Source organism: Loxodonta africana, chromosome 20 (assembly GCF_030014295.1).
Source record: "Loxodonta africana isolate mLoxAfr1 chromosome 20, mLoxAfr1.hap2, whole genome shotgun sequence".
In the NCBI taxonomy this organism is placed as follows: domain Eukaryota; kingdom Metazoa; phylum Chordata; class Mammalia; order Proboscidea; family Elephantidae; genus Loxodonta; species Loxodonta africana.
In genome coordinates this window covers 30,834,923-30,841,254 of record NC_087361.1, presented here as the reverse complement: position 1 = coordinate 30,841,254, position 6,332 = coordinate 30,834,923, and the positions used below count along the sequence as shown (strand labels likewise).

The following is a 6,332-nucleotide window of genomic DNA, read 5'->3' as shown; positions in this document are numbered from 1 at the left end:
GTAATGAACCACATTTTTGTGTTTATAAACGGGGGTACAGTTTTAAAGTGCTTTGTAAGCAGAGAGAATTGCCTCTGCTTAGTGTGATAATATTAAATACACTATGGACTGCCAGAGGAACAAACAAATCTGTCTTGGAAGAAGTACAGCCAGAATGCTCCTTAGAAGCCAGGATCGTAAGACTTCATCTCAGTACTTTGGACATGTTATCTGGAAAAATCTGTCCCTGGGGAAGAAAAACAAACCATGGTGGCATAATGGTTAAGAGCTAGGCTGCTAACCAAAAGGTCCACAGTTTGAATCCACCAAGCATTTCTTGTATACTTTATGGAGCAATTCTACTCTGTCCTATAGGGTTGCTATGAGTTGGTTTGTTTTTTTGGTTTTTTTTTTTTTTTGGGGTTTGGGGAAGAACATCATGCTTGATAAAGTAGAGGGTCATTGAAAAAGAAGACCTTCAAAGAAATGGATTGACACAGTGGCTGAACAATGGGCTCAAACATAGCAAGGATTGTGAGGATGGCACAGAACGAGGCAGTGTTTCATTCTGTTGTACATAGGCTTGCTATGAGTTGGAACTGACAATGGCACCTAACAACAGTATGATAATGTAAAATGCCATTGGGTTGAGACTGCTCTATAGAATTTGTGACCACCAGAAATGTTTCTCATGTATTTAGAAGGTAGTAGCCTAGAAAGAAGGAGCTCTGGTGGCACAGTGATTAAGAGCTTGGCTGCTAACCAAAAGGTCACCTATTCAAACACACCGTCTGCTCTGTGGGACAATGGCAGTGGGTTTTTGTTTTGTTTTTCTTTCTGCCATACTTTACTAGGAATATAAAAAGATTTATGTACAGGAGACATAAGTGTCAGGGGTGAGCGGCCCAGGGAATATCTTTACAAGGAGGGCCACAGCTGAGAGAAGTCTCTCCTCTGTGTGGTACCCTGAGAGAAGTGTCCAGGGTTGGGGAGAAGCTGGGGTCCTAGGCTGAGCAAGCCTCCTTCCAGTCAACAATTCTTTCTGGCTTGTCTTTGATGGCCACCCAGAAGCACTCTTCCAGCTAGGAGAGCTTGCTGATGTAGTCTGTGATGGAACTGGTGAAGGCTTCCTGAGGGCTGTAGTTGGGTGTGGCATGCACTCAGATGATGATCCTGTGCTACAAGGGATGAGGGACTTTGTAGCCAGCAACAGTACCTGTGGGTCCTTAAACAGCCATGATTTCATAATGTTTCCTGGAGTGTGGCCTTCATTGTCAATGGTGAACAAACAGGCATTGGGTACCTTGGTGTTCTCTTCTCGCCCTCAAAGAGCAGGTATGATTCGAAGGTGGGAGAGGCTTTGATCCTAATGCCACAGCCACCGCCACCTTTGAAGCCTATAACACAACTTCTCCCAGGTTAGCGTCTACTTCCAGGTTGTGAGGAGTTGGACCCATACATTGCCTCATATCCTTGTTTTTTTTTTTTTTTTTAAATCCCAGAAAGGGAAACATCTGTCCATGGGAAATAGAGAGTATGTGTGTGCTTGATCCACGGATGACCCGCAGGATGCTAGGAGGACTGAAGGACAGATCTGCAATTCTCATTGATTGGTAGACAGACACCAAAAGGACTCGATTTTTAATGTTGAAACTAATCCTCCTCTTCTTCTCTGTTAGCACTCAGATGTGTAGAAAAAGGCAAGACAAGAGGAAGGAACGTGAGTCCTGATGTGAGACAAAATTCTGTAGATAAGAGGTGGAGTAGGCCCCAAAAGCCACTGGACTTCTTAAATTTGGGGGATAATACATTGCCTTGTGTTTGTTAGCTTTTCTGTTTATGGTACCCTACCTGATAACATCTTTGGGTCTCAATGCCTCAGTGCGCTCCCTAAATCCTAATGATCTGAAAGACTTTAAACTCCCTTTATAAAAATAAGCTTTTAATAATTTTCCTGGTCAAAAATTTTGATTGGTCCATTAAAATATAATTCATATTCAACCTGACACACAAGGATTTCATTATCTGGCTTGACCTTAACTTACCCCCCTGTATAGGTTGGCAGTTCGAATCCACCATGCACTCCTTGGAAACTCTATGGGGCAATTCTACTCTGTCCTGTAGGGTCTCTATGAGTTAGAATTGACTTGATGGCAATGGGTTTGGTTTGGTTTACCTTTTGGTTAGAAGCTGTAGCTCTTAACTACGATGCTACCGGGGTTTCCTGCTTTTGCATAGGGAAGAATAAATAAAGCTAGAAATAACCCAGTGTAGGGAAGTAGGATGAACTGGAGAACTGGTGGTAATAGAACAGGAGACAAGATAATGTTTTAACCTGAGGTCAGTTTATTTCTGGGAGGGATATTTAAGGAGAAGTTCTATGCTGGCTCAGGCTGAGGATGTGTCATACAGGGAGCTGGGGGAAAGAGAAACTTAAAAGTTTGCTTAGGAAGCATTTTGTTCAGATTGTTCAGTGAGGAAAAGCAGTTCAGTTAATTATTTATGAGGCCAAAAATGGATGTTTGGAGGGTCTGTGTCTGGCCTTGTCATAAGTAAACAAGGTAGCATCTATGTGTCTTATCTAAGTCATGTGAGAAAGGATAGTTATTTGCAGTAAGCCCTTTCCAGGACAGAAAAGGGAGAGGGTTTCTTTAAACTAAATTTAACATTGCCTGTGGTAATGTCACTCCCAACTTGAGCCTTTCTTCTTCCTCTTGCCCTAATATGGAAACACTATCCCTTTTCCTGTCCTGCCCCAAAGATTCTGGAAGAGCCAGTATACTGTACCAAGGTGCTGGGACAAAGGTTAAGAACGAAGAATGATGTTGGGAAGTCTATAAAAAGGAAAGAGAACCCCAGGGACAACAATATCTGAACTGAGAATGGCCTCCTAAAAGGATCATGATCCTCTAACAAGACAAAAATCACCTAAAAGGGACATTGGAGTCCCTGGGTGGCACAATCAGTTAAGTGCTCATCTACTAGCTGAGCTGTTGGTGGTTTGAACCCACGCAGAGGCGCCTTGGAAGACAGGTCTGGGGATGTGTTTCTGAAAGGTCACGGCCTAGAAAACCCTATGGAACAGTTCTTCTCTGTACAGATGAGTTCCCCATGAGTTGGAATGGCAACTAAGGACAACAGAAGGGACAAAGGAGGGCATAGTTAGAGCCTGTGGTTTGTTTCTAAAGCTCTGAGTCAGGGCTTCGAACCAGTTTGGTTCCGGTTTGAACCTTTACTCAGGTTTTCCATTTCTAACAAGTTCCCAGGTGATGCAAATGATGCTGGTTAGGGATCACTTCTGAGAACCACTAACCAAACCAAACCTAATCCACTGCCTTCAAGTCGATTCCAACTCAAAGACCCTATAGGACAGGGTAGAACTGCCCCATAGTGTTACTGCAATTTCGCGAGTTAGAGCCGCCTGCCACAAACAGCCAATTCTTGAGACAGGGGTGAGGTAGGTAGCAAGAACTTTATTAGATACACTGGTATATGAAGACAGAGGGGAATGATCTCCTCCTAAAATTGTCTCACTGGACTACAGGTCAGCTCGGGTTTTTAAGGGAAAAGACCCATAAATTTTAGGGACTTGTGGAATATGCACTCTCTTCTGTTTGGTTTCGGTGGTCATATCTCAACCATGTTGATCTTTTCCTGCCAGTATCCCATTGGCTCAGGGGGTGGCTGGTGCCATCCTTCTTCTTATTTGACAGGCTTAGATCAATACCACTTGTTTCCCACGGTCCTAGAGGAACATTGGTTAACACGTAACATTTTGGGGGAGTTAACGTCAGGATCTCACTTGGAGACAGGGATAGGCTAGGAGAGGGAAAGAAGAGAAAGAAGAAGGAAAAAAAAATTGGCTCAGGTACTGTTCAGGATATGGCTGAGCAGCCTGTTTCAATAGGGTTTCCAAAGCTATAAATCTTTATGGAAGCAGATTGCCACATCTTTCTCCTGAGCAGTGGCTGGTGGGTTGGAACCACCAATCATTTAGTTAGCAGCTGAGTACTTTAATGACTGCACAATCAGGGCTCCTACTAGTAGATCAGTGGTTCTCAAAATTTATTATACCTAAGAATCACTTGAGGATCTTGTTAATGTGTAGGTTCTGATTCAGTATATCTGAGGGTGGAAATGCAAACTCTCAGCAGGGGTTCAAACTGGGACAAATTGGTTCAAAGCTCTGTTCTGAGTGTAGGGGATATTTCAGGCTCCTGCTGGGTGAACTGGTAGAGGAGGAAGCAGCATACAAGGAACTGAGTATACGTTTGAAGCTTCTTCCAGGAAGATTTTGGCGACTGGGGCTGGCCTGAAAAAAAAAAAAAAAAAAAAGTCATATCTGACATCATATTTCACCAGGAGAAAAAGTACACACCAGTGATTTTACTGTATTTCAGAAGTTCAGAGCGAAGATATACATGAAATTAAGTGGGTGATGATTTTTTTTTTTTTTTCTCTCTCTCCCTCTCCTGGGAAACACTGAATAAGCTTGAATGGCATAAAGTTCATAAACCTTAGAACTTCTTGTGTCTCACTTTCATAATCAAGAATACTACTCACACTTTGATGACTTGTAAGTTTATCCTGTGACTTCTTAGGCCAAGAGTTAATAAGAGTTTGAGTCCATTGCAATAGAAAACTATGGATTATTACTTTTATATACACTGCTACTATGAAAAGCAGTGACAATACATCATAAATTATATAATTAATTCCACAAGGGTGAAAAGAAATTAGTTCTGTTCCTAAGTAACAGAATGCTGATAATTCTCATTCAATTTCACCGTTTAGGAGTAGTTAGACTTCTTATCACTATCGTGATAAATTGTAAGTGAGGACAGAGAGTGTGTTTTCTGTAATTTTGCAGTTATAATGCTCTTTCTGACGTACTTTGTCTCTGTCATCAAGGTAATATAATTTGCTTCTTCATTACATTTCTGGGTGCAGGAAAACAAGAAACCACGCCAGTGAATTCATCTCCTCATAATACATGTTCCAGCGTGCGTTGGTTAATGCTAAAGAAGTAGAGAGGAAAGAGGTTCAGCAAACCAGATTAGATTTTCCTTTTTGCTTACTTGTCCTAGTTTGCAGGATGTTATTATCCTGCATTCCATAAATTAAATGTAATTACATTTTAATGTCACCTCCATTTCTCATAACGTTGAAATATTCGTTGTCGCTTATCAAGAAGACTTATGTGTGGGTGCATGGAAGTTGGAGTGAACAAAATGATGGCAACCCTGTTTTCTAGGTCCTGTTGTCAAAGCTCCACTTAACCCCCCTCCTCCGGGAGGGGCACAGTCACACACAAATTACATGACCAACTAATAGAGGCCACCTGTAGAGACATCAAAATCTTAGGCACAGAAATTTTCAGAGCTTTTCCATTAAGTATCCTTTATTCAGCAATATTCACAATACACATCTTAGCATTCGGTGAATGATTCTGAATCCTAAGCATCATTTCCCCCCTTCTTACCTAATCATCACACTCCAAGGTCCAGGTAAGTTCTGTCACCCTCCAGATCTCCTATAAAGGTACCATATTTTTGTGCTGCTTACAGCATGTTGTTGTTGTTAGGTGCCTTCAGGTCAATTTCGACTTATAGTGACCCTATAGGACACAACAGAACTGCTCCATAGGTTTCCAAGGAGCAGCTAGTGGATTTGAACTGCCAACCTTTTAGTTAATAGCCACGCTCTTAACCATTGTGCCGTATGTGCTCCCACTTACAACACAGACCCAAGCAATGGGTAACAGCAACTAGAAAACGCTCCTTTTTCTTCTCCATCCTCCCAACCGGGAAGAACCAGCTGAGGGCAATGATGTGGTACAGGCTAACCTCAGCTGACACTCCAAAAACATTTATTTAGCACTTTACTAGATGTGAGTAAAAATAAAGATAAGTAAAAATAGGGCTGAGCCCTCTGAGACCTGACAATGTATTGATCCACTTGGGAAGACTCTGATGAGTTTATTCACACTCAAATGTTATTAGCTGATAAGTGTTAGTTCCATCAGGTGCATTTGCATTGCCACAGGTTTCTTAGCAACCCAGTTTCTCCTTCTTCTCCTTCAATGGTTGGTAAGCAGAAGGGGGGAGAGGCTTGGTTACAAGGCTCTAGCTAGGTGGGGAGAGGCTTGGTTACAAGGCCCTAGCTAGGTGGGAACAGCTCTAGGGTATATCTGTCAGAGAATTATAAAGTTACCCAACAGAAGCTCCAGAGAGCCACCTGCCATCCTGCTTCATCCTGGGCTTTTTAAGGAACAGGCTTCCTGAAATGTCCCCAAACAAATTCTCTTCCAACCAAGAGGGTAACTGTGCAAAACTGACCTTGGAGCCAGAAGC

The 6,332-nt window shown here is 42.3% G+C and overlaps 1 pseudogene; it reads right to left on the bottom strand.

Moving 5' to 3' along the window:
• Positions 1-983: 983 nt before the first annotated feature.
• The window catches only part of LOC111750671 (DNA-directed RNA polymerase II subunit RPB11-a-like), a 69,160-nt pseudogene continuing 63,811 nt past the window's right edge, over positions 984-6,332 (bottom strand).